At 46.2% G+C, this 19782-nt stretch overlaps 1 protein-coding gene across 1 annotated transcript in view; it reads left to right on the top strand.

Moving 5' to 3' along the window:
- The window catches only part of LOC145407803 (uncharacterized), a 131127-nt gene that overhangs the window by 46025 nt on the left and 65320 nt on the right, over positions 1-19782 (top strand). The window lies entirely within an intron of this gene.

The raw sequence follows: 19782 nt of genomic DNA, 5'->3' as shown, positions 1-19782 counted from the left end.
GCTTAAGCCAGGAGGAGGCAGGGAAGGGTGTGGCGTCCTATCCATTCCAGAAAGTATCGTCTGTCTATGCCACAATTATCGTTCACCCTAATGCTTTTCGCGACTACAAAACGAAGGACGAAATGCTTTGGCACGAACGACGATGCAAGAGGAGGTGGAGTAGGGTTTTGGAGGCGGGATAACCTTGCTCTTGTTAGCAGTGGGTGGTGGGTTTGTGGTGTTTGTATATTGGTGGTGAATGAGGGAGAGGTTTGGTGGTGATTGTGGTGGAGATTGAGATGGTCAGGGAGAAAGGCAAGAGAAGAGAGTTTTGGAGGTGGGGTAATCTTGGTAGTTTTAGATGTGGGTGGTGGGTTTGTGGTGTTTGGATATTGGTGGAGAATGAGGGAGGGGTTTGGTGGTGATTGTGGTGGAGATTGTGATAGTGAGGGAGAGGTACAGAAGAGAGACTTTTGGAGGCGGATAACCTTGCTGTTGTTAGCTATGAGTTGTGTGTCTTTGGTACTTAAATATTGGTGTTGAATGAAGAGAAATTTGATGGAGATGATATTGGGTGTGAGGGGAAAGATGGAGGGGTGAGGGAGGGAGGGACGACAGTGATCGAGTCGACATAAATACTACCAAATACATCTAACGGTACATCAGAGTATATTACACCTTGATTCCCATATATTACATCTTAACTCTAAATGTACACCTTCAGGTCTGCGTTAACATCTTAAAGAAAAACTGGCTTCTTCCCACGTCCTTCAGAAATAAGGAAAATTGCAGCTCGCCGTCTCTGCCAGCTTGTTCGTGACCCTACATAATATTATTTGTTGTTCTGCGAGTGTGTGTATTTGAAGTCGTCTCTCCTGTCATCTCGTAAAAGAAAATTATCTCATTCACGTGCCTTTGAAAAAAATAAGGAAATAGTTGGAACCTCCCACTGTCACCCTGCCAGTACCTTACACATTGCTACTAGTTAATCCAGTATTGTTTTTGTTTTATAGACGTATCCTAACCTATGCTATAAAAAAAAAAAAATGACTTGCTTCTGAGCTTAATAAAAAGAGGAGAAAAAAAGAAAAAACAGTGGAACTTCTCCGTTTCTTGTCTTATATATTATACCTTTTTGCTCCATGACTTTTTATTTTAAGTTGTCAGCGTTAGTTTTTGCTCCCCCCCTCCCCCCAAAACAGAGGCCCATTCTCGTGCCTTATTAAATAAAACAGAAAAATGTTAGAACTTTGCAGTCTTCCTCTCTCAGCGCCATACATATTAGTAGCCGTTGTTGTTCCAGGAGTGTTTTTATTTTGTAGGTCGTCTGGGTAAAGATTTTTAGAAGGAAAACTGGTCCATTGTCGCGCCCTAGAAAAACAGGGGAAGTTATTGGAACTCTCTCTCTCTCTCTCTCTCTCTCTCTCTCTCTCTCTCTCTCTCTCTCGACCCACTCTTCATTAGCTCCCTGGCCTCCTGTCGCGAACTGTTTATTTTTCTGCCACCTCGAAATTTACGGCGTTCCTGGCTTTTCCGTAGGTGTGGAGAGAGAGAGAGAGAGAGAGAGAAAGAGAGAGAGAGAGAGAGGGAGAGAGAGAGAGAGAGAGAGAGAGAGAGAGAGAGAGAGAGGGTGACTGATGGCAAAAAGGTGAACAGAATATTGAGATACACTGAGATGGTGAGAGTATTTAACGAGGTGAGAAGAGAGAGAGAGAGAGAGAGAGAGAGAGAGAGAGAGAGAGAGAGAGAGAGAGAGAGAGAGAGAGAGAGGGGTCGTTGTGGAGGAAGCAGACTAGGATCACTAAGGGAGAGAGGGGGAGGGTGAAGGGAAGGGAAGGGTAGGGAAAGGGGGGGGAGGAGGGAAGGGAGAAAGGACATCTGTGTTGTTCCTAGAAAAGGGAGAGAGAGAGAGAAGAGGGGGGACAATACGCTCCCTAGCACTTCTTCATCACTATTTTCTCCTCATGGTAGGGCATGTTAACTTCAAGCCCACGGTAACAAACTTTTTATCTAACTCTTGCCACTATCAGACGGAAATTTAGCATCACTATAACTCATACAAGTGGCCATACTGGAAGCGGGCGGGTGCGGGCGAGAATTTCAACAGATTACAATGATGAAGATGTTCCGGCCGCACCAGCTTGCATTTGGTGTGGTCGAGCCCTTAGAGAAATTATTAAACCCTCCATTAAGATGTAATATAACCTAGCACGATATTGTAATCCTACTTGTGATATCGTAACCCCATTTGCAGTATCGTAACCCCACTTGCAGTATCGTAACCTCGCTTACAGTATCGTAACCCCACTTGCAGTATCGTAACCCCACTTGTAGTATCGTAACCTTGCTTGTCATATCGTAACCCCACTTGCAGTATCGTAACCCCACTTGCAGTATCGTAACCACACCCAGTATCATAACCCCCTCATAATCCCGGAGTATCGTAAGCTTACCCTGACCCTCTAACGCAATACCACTTAGGAGGTATCGTAACCCCTCAGAAGTATTGTAAGCGCACTGGCCTTACCCGGTACTTCATACGGGTCATTCCCTTACACTTTGGTACCGTGGCTGGTATCGTTAGCTCGCTCGGAGGAGGTATCGTAACGGACATCGTAAATCCGCTGTGTTGAAGTATCGTAACTTTTAAGTCCGCACTTGAGATCGTAACTGTTAATCCCGCTCTTAAGAAGTATCGTAATTTTAAAGCCCGCTCTTAGGTATCGTAACTGGTCTCGTAAATATACCGAGGATGTGTCGTAAGTGGCCCCGTAAACTTAGGAGGTATCGTAACTGGTATCGTAAGAGGATATGGGGCCGTAGAGCCTGTCACTTGGGTTTATAAACACGGAGGTACGCCAGAAATATTACTTAATAGCATCAAGTGACAAGACCAAAGTGGAGGGGAGAGAAGGGGAGAGAGGGAGGGAGGGAGGGAAGAAGGGAGGGAGGGAGGGAAGGCAGTAGGAGGAAAGGAGGGAGGGAAGGCAGTAGGAGGAAAGGAGGGGAGAGGGGAAGGAAGGGAAGGAAGGAAAGAGGGAAGACGGGAGGGAGGGAAGGCAGTAGGAGGAAAGGAGGGGAGAGAAGGGGAAGGAAGGGAAGGAAGGAAAGAGGGAAGACGGGGGGGAGGGAGGGAAGGCAGTAGGAGGAAAGGTGGTGGGAAGGAGTGATGGGAGAGGAAGGGAATAGGAAGGGGGGGATTGAAAGAACGAGGGGAGACAGAGGGAAGGAGGGATGAAGGGGAGGAGAGAGAGTTATGGAGGAGAAGAGAGGAGAGAGGAAAGAGAGTATAAGAGAAAGGAGGAAAAATGTGAGCAGCAAAAGAAGTAGAAGAGAGCGTGAAAAGAAGCAAAGGGAGAAGCAAGGGGAAATGAAGAGGGGAATGTGTCAAGAGGTGAGGAGGGGAAAGAAGTATGGTTGAGGGGAGAGAGCGAAGAGTAGGATGCGATAGAGAGAGAGGGGAGGGGAGAGAGAGAGAGGAGAGGGGAGGGGTAGGGAAAGGAGGGTAGGGGCAGGGAGAGGGGGAGGGGAGAGAGAAGAGGGAGTGGGGAGGAATGTGAGTTTGACAGGTCGAGATTGGAGGAGAAGGGTAGAGAAGTATGTGGGGTGTTGGGGAGGGTCTGAAAGTAAGAGTGGGACTGATTCTATCCTATATAAAGAGGTGAGCGAGGCGACTGACTTCACCCCTATTCTGTGAGGGGGTTTGTGGGGTTGGAAAAGAGGGTTAGAAAAGTTCCGTGTGTACATTATGAGGTATTGTGGGGGTTTTATGGGGTGTGGTGTTGTGTGGTTTGAGTGTGTGTGTGTGTGTGTGTGTGTGTGTGTGTGTGTGTGTGTGTGTGTGTGTGTGTGATAATTCTCCCAGCCACCCAATTCAAAACACCATCATTACCCTGCAATAGTAGACCATGTGTGCAAAATGGTTCCTCTCTTCAGTCCAGTGACTAATTCTTACCATCATTAGGCGATTTTGTTCAGGTTAAGGGCGATTTATGGAGATTTCTTGCTGTGGAGAAGTGGATTAAGCTACTATATAAATCCCATCCTTCTGAGTTTCTCGTAAGTTGAAAATATCGTATGGGGATTGTTAGGGTAAAATATGAATAGGTCTTTGGGTTGTGGTTAGGCCTGCGGATGACACAAAGGATAAGTGACTCTCTCTCTCTCTCTCTCTCTGTGCCAGTGAATCGTGATTGGATAGGTGGGTAGGCAAGAGCAGGCAGGAAGGTAAGTAGGTATGTAAGTAGGTAGGGAGGTAAAGGTAATAGGTATGATGGAGAGGCAGACAGGGAGGTAGGTAGGTATGTAAGTAGGTAGGTATGGTGGGAGAGGGAAGCAGGGAGGGAGAGGGATGAGGGTATGCGGAGTGAGTGATGTAAGTAGGGAGAAAAGGAAAAAAAAAAAAGAGAAGAGATTGATTGATTGAGAGATGAGTAGAAATGTGAATAGATGGACACACACACACACACACACACACACACACACACACACACACACACACACACACACACACACACACACACACACACACACACACACACACACACACACACACAGATTCATACTTACATACATACACTTACCCCTACACAGTTCAATCACCCACTCAACCTACTTGGAGGCGGCAAAGTGATGGATGACTCACCTACACCCCATCTACACCCACCTACACCCTATCTACACCCACCTACACCCCATCTTCTCTCACCTACACCCCATCTCCACCCACCTACACCCCATCTCCACCCACCTACACCCACCAACACCCCATCTATACCCATTTACACCCCACTTATACCCCACCTACACCCCATCTACACCCACCTACGCCCACTTAACACGCACCTCTCGCACATACCCACATACAGTACAGCCATTATTCCCATTCCTTTTGTGTGTGTGTGTGTGTGTGTGTGTGTGTGTGTGTGTGTGTGTGTGTGTGTGTGTGTGTGTGCCCATCTCCTTTCCACCTCTTCCCAAGCTGTGTATTATTGAGTCTCCTGTTTCTCCCAATTGTGTGTTTTCTTTTCTCCAATCTCTGCCATTCGTTCTTGCATCGTCTTCTCAATTTTTTTTTTTTCCTGTGAGATTCGTCTTTGTTTCCCTTCTCTCGTTTTGTCCTATTTCTGGATTTGTTTTGTCTTTTTTTTTCGTCAGCTTGTTTCGTCTGTCTCCTCTTGTGTCAGGTCATTCTCAGTTTTTACATCCATCTCCGTGTTTCTCTCCTCCTTTCCTCCTCTGTTCGTGTGTGTGTGTGTGTGTGTGTGTGTGTGTGTGTGTAAGAATTCATTAGGAGTGGAAAGCTTAGTAGTGTGCAAAAGTGTGTGTGTGTGTGTGTGTGTGTGTGTGTGTGTGTGTGTGTGTGTGTGTGTGTGTGTGTGTGTGTGTGTGTGTGTGAGCATTAGTGATTGTGTGCATAAAGTGTGTCGGCAGGGAGGAGTTTAGTATGCATGAGAGAGAGAGAGAGAGAGAGAGAGAGATGAAATAGCAATAGTCAGAGGAGAAATCATGAAAAAGACTGCACGCTCAATATCCCTACAACACATATAGATCTGAACACAATACAGAAGAGTAAAGAGGAAGGGTTACAGAAGGCGTTACAAAAGCTACAAGTCGCTGTAAGGAGTAGTAATGGTAGAAAGTAGGTTTTTAAGGTAGATGATTGAATGATGAATGAATGAATGGTAGATAAAGTTTTAGGTGTGTGGTTCTGTGTCATTGGAGTGAAAGAGGGGTATGTGAAGCTCCCATGATTCAGTAGATATATGTGGATGGGGTCATAGGTAGATAAAGATAAGTAGATAAATGGATGGATTGGTAGATAGATAGATAGATAGATAGATATAATTTCATACCTTCTTTTCCTTCTTATTGTCTGACTTCTTCCTTCCCTTCTATTCTGTTTTCCCCTCTTGTTTTCCTTTTTTCCGTCCTACATCCTATTTCCTTCTCTCTCTCTCTCTCTCTCTCTCTCTCTCTCTCTCTCTCTCTCTCTCTCTCTCTCTCTCTCACGTCCACCATCCCCCTACCACCCCCTACGGTACCATTTTGGGCTTGTGATGAATGAAGGGCGCGTGAGAGGAGTGAGTGATGAGGAGTGTCGGGTTGGCTGCGGGCTGAGTCACCACATCACCACTACCTGTGTCGTCATCACCTTTACCTGGTTTGTCTTCATCTGCGGGAACTGGACCACTCACACCTTGAATATTAACTTGTGGTTGCGTGAAATTCGAAGAGGCTTTTGGTTGTGAGGTAGGAATTGGGTCTCCTTGGTTACTAGTCAAATTTAGATAGATTGATGGATGGATAGATGGGTAGAGGAATGGATAGCTAGCTAGCTAGCTAGATAGATAGATAGGTAGACAGATAGATAGATAGACAGATAGATAGATAGAAAGATAGTCCTAAAGGAGTTAATGAGGCGCGAACCGTCTCATTGGCAACAACATTTCATTCATTCATTCATTGCCAGACGCCATGTATCCCAAACAGGGTGGCCAAGGGCTTAGAGTTAATTGTTTTACAGGGAGGGGCACTAATTCTCCACCAACAACATGATCGAAAAAAAATGGCTTCCAGCTCCCGCAATTCAAGAGAGAGAGAGAGAGAGAGAGACTGCAAACGCGTGCTTCATTTTCCGCACCTAGAATATACATTATCATATAAATTGGGTGTTAAGGTGTTTTAGGTGTGGTTGGACAGGATACACCCACCTGCAGTGAGTGACGTCATGCTTAAAGTACTCAGCCTAGCACCATATTACATCACATTCTCTCTCTCTCTCTCTCTCTCTCTCTCTCTCTCTCTCATTTCTTAGGTCACACATACGCATGCTGATGGAAGTCGAACCTAATTTTTGGAGTGATCTTTTTTGACTGATTTTGAGTTTAGATGTATTATTTTTTTATGTGTTGCGTATAGGAGTAATATATTTTTTACGTGTCAGGTAAAGGAGTAAAATTTTCGAGTGATGTCATGATGTAAGAGGAACATTGTTGGAAGATGTCAGATGTGGGAGTTAAAATTTTCGACGGATGTCACTTATCAGCGTAAAATTTTCAAAAGATGTCACGTTTAATAGTAACATTTTCGAGAGATGTCGGATATAAGAGTCATATATTTGATAGATGTCAGAAATAAGTCACATTTTCGATTGATGTCATGTAGACGCATAAAATTTTCAAAAGATGTCACGTATAATAGTAACAGTTTCGAAAGACACGTTTGGTGGGAGGAATACAAAGGGTAGAGACTGAGTCCATTTTTTTTTCCTAGTAACTGAGGAAAGTAAAGAATTCAAGATCTGTCCTGTGCATCCTTCCCTCCTAACATAGCCAATTATCACACAATGCACGAAATTTTCGAAAGATAACGCGTATCAGCACAGTGTTGGAGGCGAGATAAGGTTAATATTTTAGTCTGTAACCAGGAGTGAAAATCTAAGGGAGAGGTTAGCCATGGGGACAAGAGCCATCGTCACCTAGGAAAATATTCACTTCTAGGAAAATAGAGACATCAAGGAAATTATTGATGCCTAGGAAAATATTCAAGGACAATATTTGCTCCAAGGGAAATATTGAAGGAAAATAGTAACCCCAAGGAAAATATTAGCCCTAAGGAAAATATACAATTCAAGTTGTGTACAGGATTCCTTTTTCGGGACATATGATCCTAACACTGACGATTCGCGGAAGGGAAGGGATGTCAGTGGACGTGTGTGTGTGTGTTTGTGTGTGTTTGTTTCTGTTTGTGCCTTTATGAGTGGCTGGGGGAACTGCAGATGCAACGTGTGTGGTGTGAGGGGATGTGTGTGTGTGGGGGGACGTGTGTGTGAGGAGGGATTTGTGTGTGTGTGTGTGTGTGTCTGTGTGTGTGTTCGCTCTTATTCAAAACGTAACCCAAGACAGAGGAGAGGGTGAAGAAAATATAGCCTACTCCTCACAAGCTAAAAAAAGAAGTAAGAAAAATCATCCAAGGCATCACAAATTTTAAAAACAAAAATAAATCTGTTTACGTAATGGAATCCCTGCCTGGAGATTTATGGCTCCCCCTGTTTTTATTTTTAGAGTTTTATCCGAGTGTGTTATTTTTTTCACCCTCCTGTCTCGCTCAATGGTCGGTCCTGGTGGGATGGGAGAGTGGGGACGTGGACGCCTGTGGAAGAGGGGAGGGCGTGTGTGTGTGTGTGTGTGTGTGTGTGTGTGTGTGTGTGTGTGTGTGTGTGTGTGTGTGTGTGTGTGTGTGTGTGTGTGTGTGTGTGTGTGTGTGTGTGTGTGTGTGGATTCTGTGCCCCCTTCTTCTCCGTCTGTTTCCTCTCTGGCCCTCTGTGCTCCATTCACGTCCCCAGTTCGCCCTTTCACGTCCGGTACTTTTCTCTACACCCGCCTCTTTATCATCCTTCAGTTTATACCAATATTTCGTTCTTTTTCTCCCCTTCGTCCCCCTCTATTTTAACACCTCTTCATATAACCTAAGCCAGTCATATCCCTGTTAAGTTTCTCTCTCTCTCTCTCCAGTGTTTCATTGTGGAGGCTGGAGCTGGAAATCTGACACTAAAAAACCGACTAAATAGACAAACAGAAAAATGAAAGAAATCCAACAACAAAGAAAAAAAAAGAGAAAGGAAAAGAAAACAGCAAAGAAATGAAAACACACACACACACACACACACACACACACACACACACACAAGCCGAAACAAACATGCCAAACGTTTACCCTTTCCTTTCGACGCCCTTCCCGTCCCTCAGTCCATCTCGTCCCCTCATGGTCGCCAGTTCCGTCCTATGCAAACAAAGAAGTCGAGAACCTGTCGTGTGGTAGAGGAATGGCAGTGGTGGTGGTTGTGGTAGGTGGTGGTGGGTGTTGTGGTAGCGTAGATGGTGGTGGGTGTTGTGGTAGCGTAGATGGTGGTGGTAATGGTTGTAGAAGCGGTGGTGTTAATGTAGTGACGGTGTTGGTAAGGTAGGTCTTGTCGAGTTGGAGGGGGATGATGGTAGGTGGTGCTGAGTGTTGTGGTAGTGGTGCTAGGTGTTGTGGTAGTGTGATATGTCTTATGGTAGTGGTAGTGGAAGCAGTGGTAGTAATGATTGTGTAAGGGTAGGTCATGGATAAGTGTCAAAGCTGAGGACTTGTGTGAGAGAGATGGCGGTGGTGGCTGTTGTGGTAGGAGGTGCTAGATGTTGTGGTATTTGGTGGTGGTGATGGTGGTAGTGGTGGTATAGTGGTAGTGGTGATGATGGTGATAGTGGTGGTGGTGGTGGTGGTGGTGATGGCTGCTGTTTTGTTGTTTTTGGGTTGCTGGCGGTGTTACTGAGGCACAACACCAGAGTAACGGTGGAGCCAGTCGCCCTCACCGATCCCCGTGGCCGCTGCACTCCCGGCGTGTGAGATGCCCCGCCACAGCAGCAGCGGAGGGACACCACACTCCACTGGGACGGGATAGTTGGGACGGTTTGGCCTCCAGTAGATTCTTTGGGAGGGAGGTGGTAGTAGTTAGCATTAGTAACATTAGTAAAAATTATGGTAAACGATAGCTGTGGTTTGGTAGGGCCTATATAAACAATAAGTCGATTACTTGTCGTTTGGACCTGGTATTATTGTTCTTGTTTTTACTCGTTTGCATTACCGCCACCAGCATCTCCCGTCTCCACCACCATCCTCACCTCCTCCACCTCCACCTCCACCTGCATCTCCTGTCTCCACCACCATCCCCACCTCCTCCACCTCCACCTCTCCTCGTTCTCGTACCCGGCGAGACTTGAGCCGCGGCCGAGTAGAGTATGGATGGAAAATTTATCAGTGCTCCACTTGAAGACGTCAGGTGGAGTGTATCTCGCGTCTTCATCTTGTTTTCTCAGTGTTATCGTGGCCTCCTTCACCGGTTTGCCCTTCCTTCCTGCCCCTTCACTCCTCTGCCCATCATCATCATCATCATCATCATCATCATCATCATCATCACCATAATCATCGTTGTTGTCGTCCTCGTCGTCGTCGTAGTCTTCATTCTTCTTTCCCTTTTTAACATTCCTCTCTACTTCCTTCCTCTTCCTTCATCATCATCATCACTTCCTTCCCTTCTCTTCCCTTCCCTTCCCTTCCCTTCCTATCTTGACTTGCATCTCCCTGGCTGAGTTCATTTCCTGTTCTTTACAAGTACCGTCAACATAGCCAGTTTAAGGGTGTCATTGTATGCCGTAGCTCCTATGTAAATCGACTTGCGTACAAATGCATTCTATTATCGTGTCAAAGTCGCGCGCGCACACACACACACACACACACACACACACACACACACACACACACACACACACACACACACACACACACACACACACACACACACACCTGTCTGTTAGCTTCATCCATTAGCTGTGTGTGTGTGTGTGTGTGTGTGTGTGTGTGTGTGTGTGTGTGTGTGTGTGTGTGTGTGTTTAGCGTAAGACCAAACCACGAATGCATCATATTTGTGTCTGCGTCTAGGTATATTGATGTCGAAGTCTGCTCAGGTATACCCCCCCTTTCTCTCCCCTCAAATATCCCCCCCTTCATATATCCCCCCCCCATATACACTCGAGCTGGTTCTGCCCCCCTTCCCCTCCTCTGTTTGCCTACCAACGTGAACCTGACAAGAAGCCCAGTTTGATCTCCAGCCCCATCCATCACCACGTTAAAGCAGCCGCGGCGATTTAGCCTGTAACATATCACACTCTCTCTCTCTCTCTCTCTCTCTCTCTCTCTCTCTCTCTCATACAGATTTAGACTGAACTCATTTTTCCCTCTTGTCAATTACCCCTTACAACTCGATTACATCTTATATATATATATATATATATATATATATATATATACATATCGAACTGGAGGATTTATTTATAGTCTTCTTTAACCCCTTTCTCTACGTGGTGCTGTAGAGGGACGCCTTCATGTGGTGGCATCGGTATGAATGAGCGGTGGAGCTGCCGGGTTGTACAGGCATCCCTAAACTCCCTTTCTGTTTCCAGAGAAGGGTATGGTGAACTGCGAAAGAAAGACAGTTTGAGCCTTCAGTCCACCGAGGTCATGTTCAGATGAGCCTGGGATTACAGCTTTGATCTATCTATTTGTCTATCTATTGTCAGACGCCTTAATCCCTTATACGTGGTGGCCACAAACAAATCGCCTCCACGTCACCCTGTCACCATTAAAATATTACGTAATGGTGGCTTGAAAATCTGTGAGCTTTAGTTGTAAGATTGAGTCTCCTTGGTTACTAAAGGTTTTTCACGTTAATCTGTCCCAAATTTTCGTCCTTTTGCAGCGTATTTCACACAGCACAGTGGCAGAAAAAGATAGCACTACAGCGCTACATCCTTTCCACTGCACTTCTTCATTACTAGGACCATATTCAACATGTTAGAAGAGTTAGAAGCTGAATAAATCGTCTGGGGATAGCATGAAGGCCTTATCTAACCCCTCCTGTTAGAAAAGTTAGCTGAGAAACCGTCTAGAGGGAGTAAGAACAAAAATATGAATCCCCCTGCTCGTGGTGAAGGGGTTTAATTGGGGTTGCATGCCGTCTGTCTGCGCCGTGCATGATGGGGTGGTGTTGCAAGGGGGTGGGAGGGGGGTTGAGGTGGTGCATGGTGGTAGGGAGGCCGTGCAACCTCCTCCCCCCCACCTTGTCATGCAACTGAGGCCCGGGAAACTGTGGGCAGGTGTTGGGTTTATCATGAGTGGTGTGTCTCGTTTTTTTTAATTTAGTTGCCCCTGATTTTCTTCCTCTTCCAGATTATTTCATGTAGTTCATTGACACAAAACGTACTGCGGTTCTACATCCATTCCCTTGAACTTCTTCGTGACCAGCATCGTATTCTAGTGCCAGTCTACCGTTACGACTCCCCAGTAAAGATGGTGGGATGTTTTAGGCCAAGTTGAGGTGGAAAGAGTATAGTTCCAGTGTATTCTTCCAGACTGAGAATATTTTTAAGGGCAGAGTAATATTCGAGGGGTATTGTGGGGGAGGGGAGTAGTATTTCGTGGCAAAATATTGTTCTGATGGAGAGAGTAATATTTTTCTGGGAGAGCAATATTATGATGGGGAATTGATTTGATGCAGTTTCGTTACGTGTTCCTTATACACACACACACACACACACACACACACACACACACACACACACACACACACACACACACACACACACACAGAAGCCAGACAGAATGTAAACGATTAATTTTTATCATCGAAATATCAACATCAGGGACGGCTGGTGTCTGGTGTCCTGTTTCTCTCTCTCTCTCTCTCTCTCTCTCTTTCGTGTTCCTTCTTTTTCTCATCCCTCCTTAGAGTAAAACTTAAGGCCGAATCTCCTCTTTGGAACAGCTAGGTCTGTGTATAGCTACTCTGTGTAACACCCTCTTCTTCTTTCCTCTCTTCCTTCACCTACTTTTCTTTTCCTTCTTGCCGGTCTCTCATTCTCCTCTTTCCCTTCTTTTCCTTTCTCTCTTCCCTCCCTCTCCCTCCCCCATCCCTCCCTCCCCCATTCCTCCCCATCTCCCTCCCCCTTCCCCTTTCCTCTTTCCCTCCTCCTTTCCTTTTCTTTCCCTCCTCTCAGCTTTCACCTTAACATCCCTTAAGCCGACACCCCAACAAAAGCTTCCAAGTGTCTATTGATTCCCTTCTATAGGCCTTCAGATCCCCAGGCCTAATTATGAAAGTTGTGGTGCTGGGAGAGAGGCCTAGGTGTGGTGTGGTGGTGTTTGGTGGGTGGTGGTGTGGTAGTGTTTGGTGTGGTGGTCCGATGGTGTGGTAGTGTTTGGTGTGGTGGTCCGATGGTGTGTGATGATGTGGTCTGATGGTGTGGTTGATGTGGTAGTGTGTGTTGATGTAGTGTGTGTGTGTGTGTGTGTGTGTGTGTGTGTGTGTGTGTGTGTGTGTGTGTGTGTGTGTGTGTGTGTGTCTATTGTTTCAGGCATTTCGCACTGAAGGCCCCAAATTTTCTCTTGAAGGCTTGTACGAACCAAGTGGGAATGACAGACATACCGGTACAAATAAGATTCCAGACGACATGGAAGTGAAATAGGTATATGCATGATTACAATTCGGAAGATATGCAAGAGAGCCAGACCAGCAGCATGAAAACACATCCTTTTGCGTTGTTGAGTTTTTTGGAACAGGTAACGCGTGTGGTGGTGTGGTCATGATGTGTGCTGATGAAGTTGGCGGTGTCTAATGATGTTTCTTATTGTTGTCCTAGTCCTGTCCTGCCCTACTTTATTCTGCCCTGCCCTGCCTTGCCCTGCCCTAGCCTACCTTACCCTATCTTGTCCTGCCCTGCCCTGCCCTGCGTGGGGAGGTGGTCGTTCTCAGCATCCGGATTCCTGCTTATTGCCCGCACCTCTCATGTCCTTCCCTCCCGCCCTCCTCCTTCTCTCCTGCCTCTCTCCTTTCTTCCCTCCCGCTCTCCCTCCTTCTCTCCTTCCCTCCCCCTCTCTCTTACCTCTCTCCTTTCGTCCCTCCAGCCCTCCAGCCTTCTCTTTTTTCCTCCTTTTCTCTCTTGCATCTCTCCCTTTCCCTCCCGCCTTCCATCCTTGTTTCCCTCTCTTTTTTTCCTTCCCAATTGTTCATTCATGTAGTTCCATTCTTTCTCACTAATGCTTTTTCTTTCCCTCCTTCCCTCGCACCCTCCCTCGTCCCGTTCCATCCCTCTCTCTTGCCCCTCTCCTCCTCTTCCCTCTCTCCTTTTTCGTCTTCCCTCCCTCCCATCTCTGTAAATCCGTCTCCTTCCTTCTTCCCCTCCCCTCCCCTCTCCTCTTCTCCCCTCTTTCTCACACTCTCCTACTAATTCCTCTCTCCCTGTCTCTCTCCCTCGCTCCTCTCCTACCAAAAGCCGCGGATGAAGGCGAAACAACAAACAAAAGACTATCGGGTTTCAGCTCCGATTTGGCCTACGTTTTCGGCAGGCGTGAAGGTGCTGAACTCTCTCTCTCTCTCTCTCCAGTTCCTTCCTCTTTCTCCCTCTCCCCTTCTCCTTTCCCATCACCTCTCTCCTCCTTTTCCTCCTCCTCCTCCTCCTCATCATCATCATCACCATCACCATCATCTTCGTCCACATCATCATCATCATCCACTTCCCCCTACCCCCTCTCTCCTACTCCCCTTGCTCCCCACCACCCTCTACCCCTTCATCTTCTCCCCTCCGTGATCCCCAGAGCCGTAATATAACCTGGATATAACAAGGGCGGTGGTATGACTGTCCTTAGAGTGTCTGTCATCATTAGGGTATGTCTGGCGTGGGTGAAGGGAGGGATGCTGGGAAGAGCCTGGGAGAGGAGGAGGAGAGGAAGAGGGAGGAGAGAAGAGGAGAGGGGAAGGGGAGGGAAGGGAAAGGAGGGAGGATAAGACACGAGAAGAGAGGAGACGAGACGAGAATGGAATGATAGGGAAGAGAAGGGAAAGGGAAAGGGAAGGGAGGTGAAGGGAAGGGAAGGGAGGGGATGGAAAAAGAGGAGTGGAGTTTATAGGAGAGGGAGAGTAGGGGAGGGAATGAAATGAAATGGAGAGAAAAAGAGAGAAATGAGGGAAGAAAAAGAGCGGGGAAAGAAAGAGAGGCGAGAAATTTCCAAAGCCATTTAAAGTACGATCCAATAGCGAAGTAGTCGTAGTAGTGGCAGTAGTAGTAGTTGTAGTAATAGTAGTAGTGGTTGCAGTAGTAGTAGTAGTAGTAGTAGTAATAGTAGTAGTGGCCCCAGGCTCATCTGAAGTATGAACCCAGTAGACTGCAGGTTGAAGTAACCCCTCTCCTGCAGCCCGCCTTCGTCCTTTAGGGGGATAGGAGGAGAACGAGAGACATTTGTATACCCTTGCAGCCGAACCACCCAGGTATATCAGTGCCACCACGCGAAGGTGACTCCCCAGCACCCAGTATCGAAGCAGCGCCAGTTAGCATCAAACATTTCATTATGGAGATTTTGATTTTACATTTAATTTCACGTACCTCAGTGGCAGAAGACAAGACTCCGAATAGACACCTTTTCCACGACACTTCTTCGTGATTAGCACCATATTTTAGTGCCAGTCTCTTTTTACCTCCCGAAGTAAGGCAATTTTAGGCAGGTTAAAGTGAACAGACCATAGGAGATGTAATTCCAGCCACTTTTCCACAACTCTGTATCCAAACTCCTTGCGTCGTATCTCCCTCCTGAAACAAACACGTCAAACTTATTCTTTTTGGGTAAATATGTGTTTGGAGAAGGAGTGGTAATAAAGTAAGTGTAAGCTGAGTCCTGCTGGGTTTTTGCCGCAACAAACATCAATTTAAGAGTGGAGGAGGGAAGGGAAGTGGAGTGGAGAGGAGGGGAAGAGAAGGAGAGGGATGTGGAGTGGAGGTGAAGGGAAGGGGATGGAATGAGGAGAGAACTGAGGAGGGAGGAGAGTAAGAGAAGTGGGATATGTTTAAGAAGAAGGAAGAGAAAGATAGAGAAAGAGGAAGAGGAAGAAATATGGAAGAGGAGGAGGAAGAAGAAATTAATGAGATGGAAAGGTGAGGAGGGATAGAGAAGGACAGGCGAATGATAAAACGAGAGAGGGGAGGAGAGGAGAGGAAAGCCAGAACATTGCACTAACGAAGAGAAATTAAGTGGACAGAAAATGATACAAGAAAACAGAGAAAGATTAGGTGGATGAGAAAAACAGAGAGAGAGAGAGAGAGAGAGAGAGAGAGCGAGAGAGAGGATGGTGAAGGTTAGATGCCAAAGAAATATTAAATTGTGTAAAGAAAAATGCACACTAGGACAAAATAACAAGAAGTATCATTAGATGTAGATTAAAGAGTATAATAATAATCATGATAATAATAATAATAATAATAATAATAATAATAATAATAATAATGATGATGAAACGAAAAAGGAATAAAAGAGAGGGCGTGAAGTAACGGGGGAAACGAACGATGGGAATGAGAAAATAACAACTAATTGTGGGACAAGAAGAAAGAGGATTAAAAACAGTGACCAAAATTACTGATCAGAAAAAAGACCAAGCACGCAGAGAGAGAGAGAGAGAGAGAGAGAGAGAGAGAGAGCGAGAGAGAGCGAGAGAGATTTAAGGAGCTCCCATCCCTTTCTCACTAAGTAAACTGAGGACTTGTGTTGTGGCCACGGGGGACGTCAAGTGTTCAGCTGGCGTATTAATGAGGAGGAGGAGGAGGAGCAGGAGGAAGAGGAAGAGGAGGAGAAGGAAGAGGTAGAGCAAGAGGAGGGTGTAGAAGAGGAGGAGGAGGAGGGCCACACTGCAGCGAGGAGAGAGGGGAAGGAACGGAGTCAGGAAGAGGGGAGAGAGTTTCACCCCCTACCCATACAGTGTGTGATTATTTCACACAGCCATCTATTTCTCTTCTAGGTCATCTCTATTTAGTTAGGACTGTTTTCGTGGAGGGAAGAGTGGAGGGATGGGAGAGAAGTAAGGAGGGAGGGAGAGAAGAGTATGAGGAAAAAGAAATATGGGAGAAGGGATGGGAGGGAAGTAGAGGGGAAAGAAGAGAGAGAAAAGTATTTGCAGAAAGAGTAGACGTAGGGAAAGGGAAGGGAATGGAAGGAGGGAGAGAGAAAGGTGTAAGAAAGGGAAAAGAAATCGTGGGAGAAGAGAAGGGATGGGGGGGAAGTAGGGAGGAAAGGAAGGAGAAGAAAGGGAGTGAGGAGGGAAGAGAAAGAACAAGAAAGGAAGGGAATGGAAGGGTGGAAGTCTTATGTGATTACCAAAGATGATGGATGTTATAAAAGAGCAGCCATTTTCCCGGCTATTACACACAACTCACCCTTTTTATCCACCCTGCTTGCCGTAACAGGGGGGTTGAGGGGGAGTGGGTGATGAATGAGGAGAAAGAAAGATGGAGGGAAGGATGGTTTAAGGATGGAGGGGAGGGAGATAGAGGGAAAGAGAAGGTTGCTGGGATTAGGGATGGAGGGAGAAAGAAGGATGGAAGGATGGTGATACTGAGGATGGGGAGAAAGAATGGAGTGGAGGGAAAGATGGAGAGAGACAAGGATGGAGGAAGGAAGCGTTAGGGATAGATGGAAGGATAACCTAAGGATGGGGGGAGAGAGAGAGAGAGAGAGAGAGAGAGGACTTGCACCCCGAGAAGCACGTGTAGTATGAAGACCAGAGAAAATGAAAGTGGAAATGAGGAGCGGTGATAATGAGTAAAGCACTGAAAATAAAAACTGTAAAAACAAAAAATGCAGTAAATAAATGTGAAAATGAGATACAGAGAAGCAGTAGCCATGATAGGAATGACGATGATGGCGATTGAGTAAGGGAGACAGAGGAGGGTTGAGAGAGGGGCAGCATGAAGGTGGGGCTGTGTGAGGGTGATGGAGGGAAGGAGGGAGAGGGAGAGGAAGTAGGTATGAGGGAGGGAGAAGAGAGGAAGGAAGGAGGGACAGAGGGAGAAAGGAAAGGAGAGAGGTTAGGGGAGGGAGGGAGGGAAGAGAAAGGATGTATGAGGGAGGGAGAGAGGGGATCAGTTGAAGAAAGGAGGAATTGTGGGAAGGAAATTGTGGAGGAGGAGGAGGAGGAGGAGGACCAAGATGGAGGAGAGAGGATAAGAAGGGTCCTTAATGAGACAGAGGAGCGTAAATGAATGTAGATCCTTTTGGAGAGAGAGAGAGAGAGAGAGAGAGAGAGTATACGGGAAGGATATGAGTAAGGATGAAGGAGGCAGTGTGAGTGCTTAAGGATATGGAGGGATCTGATGTGGATGCTGTATGAGAGAGAGAGAGAGAGAGAGAGAGAAGGTGTGTTAAGTGTTGTATTGTGAGGAAGGGAAGGTGAGGGCTGTGTGTCTGTCTGTAGTAGTGAATGGTGTTCTTTGTTGCCTCTCTCTCTCTCTCTCTCTCTCTCTCTCTCTCTCTCTCTCTCTCTCTCTCTCTCTCTCTCTGTGCGTGCGTGCGTGTGTGTGTGTGTGTGTGTGTGTGTGTGTGTGTGTGTGTGTGTGTGTAGCTAAGTGATCAGAAGGACGAATTGGTCAGTAAGAAGAATTGATGGACCAGTTAAGCTAATGTAAAAGGAGATCGCTTGGCCGTGAGAGAGAGAGAGAGAGAGAGAGAGAGAGAGAGAGAGAGAGAGAGAGAGAGAGACTGGGAAAGAAAGAAATGATGATGAATGAATAGGAGGAAATGGATGACGACGATGAAGATGCATGAAGTAGGAGGAGGAGGAGGAGGAGAAGAAGAAGAAGGAGGATTAAGACGAGAAGAAAGATGAGGAGAGGGAGGTAAAGTGGGAGGAGTGGAGGAGATGAGGGGGGAGGGGGGAGAAGGGCCCCTCGACATGATTGACTTACTTAAAACAAAAAGAGAAAAAAAAAGAAAATAAAAAAGAAAAAAGTCTATGTGATCTGTCGTGGGTGGTGGTGGTGGTGGTGCTGGATAATTCGCTCTTCAATAAACTTCGGTTCACTTTAGGGTCATTTTCGGGATTACGCGTATTTCGGCTATTTCTTTTTATGTACCTTCTTTTTCACTGAGTTCTTAAAATATTCATGCGTTTAATTTATAAGTTTCTTGTCTTGAATGTGTTTTGAAAGAGGTGCCATACTTCTGTTCATCATCAGCATCATCATCATCATCATCATCATCATCATCATCATCATCATCATCATCATCATCATCATCATCATCATCATCATCATCATCATCATCATCATCATCATCATCATCATCATCATCATCATCATCATCATCATCATCATCATCATCATCATCATCAACATCATACATCATCATCATCATCATCATCATCATCATCATCATCATCATCATCATCATCATCATCATCATCATCATCATCATCATCATCATCATCATCATCATCATCATCATCATCATCATCATCATCATCATCATCATTATCATCATCATCATCATCATCATCATCATCATCATCATCATCTAAAGTCCCCACCACTTTCGTTTAGTATTTTCGTGACAGTTGCCGAAATGCATCCTGTCCATGAAACGTTCTCTCTCCTCTTCTTTTTTTTTCCCACTATTTTTGCTTCTCCTCTGGCTCTCTGCACCCACCAGTACAATTAGGGACCTGGATGTAAGTTTGATTGTTGTGTGTCATATTGTAAGGGATGATTGGGACAGTCAAGAGTTGTTAGTTTAATGATGCCTGTGTAGTTGGTAAGCATTCATCTAAGCCTCCTCCTCCTCCTCCATATTCTTCATTCATTATTAACTCCCTCGATTAGGTGACACTTTTTTACTTTTTTTTTTTTTACCACCGCCACAGAGAGAGAGAGAGAGAGAGAGAGAGAGAGAGAGTCGTCTTCCCTCATCACGACCTTGCCTTTCTTCCGTCCTCCCTGTCTCTCACATGATCTTATCTCCCCCTACCTCATCACCTCCATAGAAAAGAAAGCTCCCCTCACCCCTCCTCTCCCTGCTCCCCCCTCACCCTTCTCCTTCTCACCCTCTCACCTCCTCCATCCTTGCCCTCCCTTATCTCCCTCACCCTAACACCTTCAGCCACTTGCCCCTCTCCCTTACCTCCCTAGCCCCTCACCCTTACACCTCCCCTGAAACTTTCCCCCTCCCTCTACCGTTCTTTTCCCTCTCCCCATCTCCCCCTATCCCTATCTTCCTCTCCCTCACCCCCTTCCTCACCCATACGCAACCTTCTCACCACCTTCTTGGGTCCCCATTGTCTCTTCATCCAGCATGTATCTCTAGATTTCACCTCTGACATCATTCGCCCTTATCTATCTCTCTTTGTTTCTCCTGTGTGTGTGTGTGTGTGTGTGTGTGTGTGTGTGTGTC

This window comes from Coenobita brevimanus, chromosome 8 (assembly GCF_032717465.1).
Source record: "Coenobita brevimanus isolate Jiangsu-jjx chromosome 8, ASM3271746v2, whole genome shotgun sequence".
Taxonomy (NCBI): Eukaryota; Metazoa; Arthropoda; class Malacostraca; order Decapoda; family Coenobitidae; genus Coenobita; species Coenobita brevimanus.
Note: the sequence above shows the minus strand (reverse complement) of the source record. Positions and strands in the feature narration are given on the sequence as shown.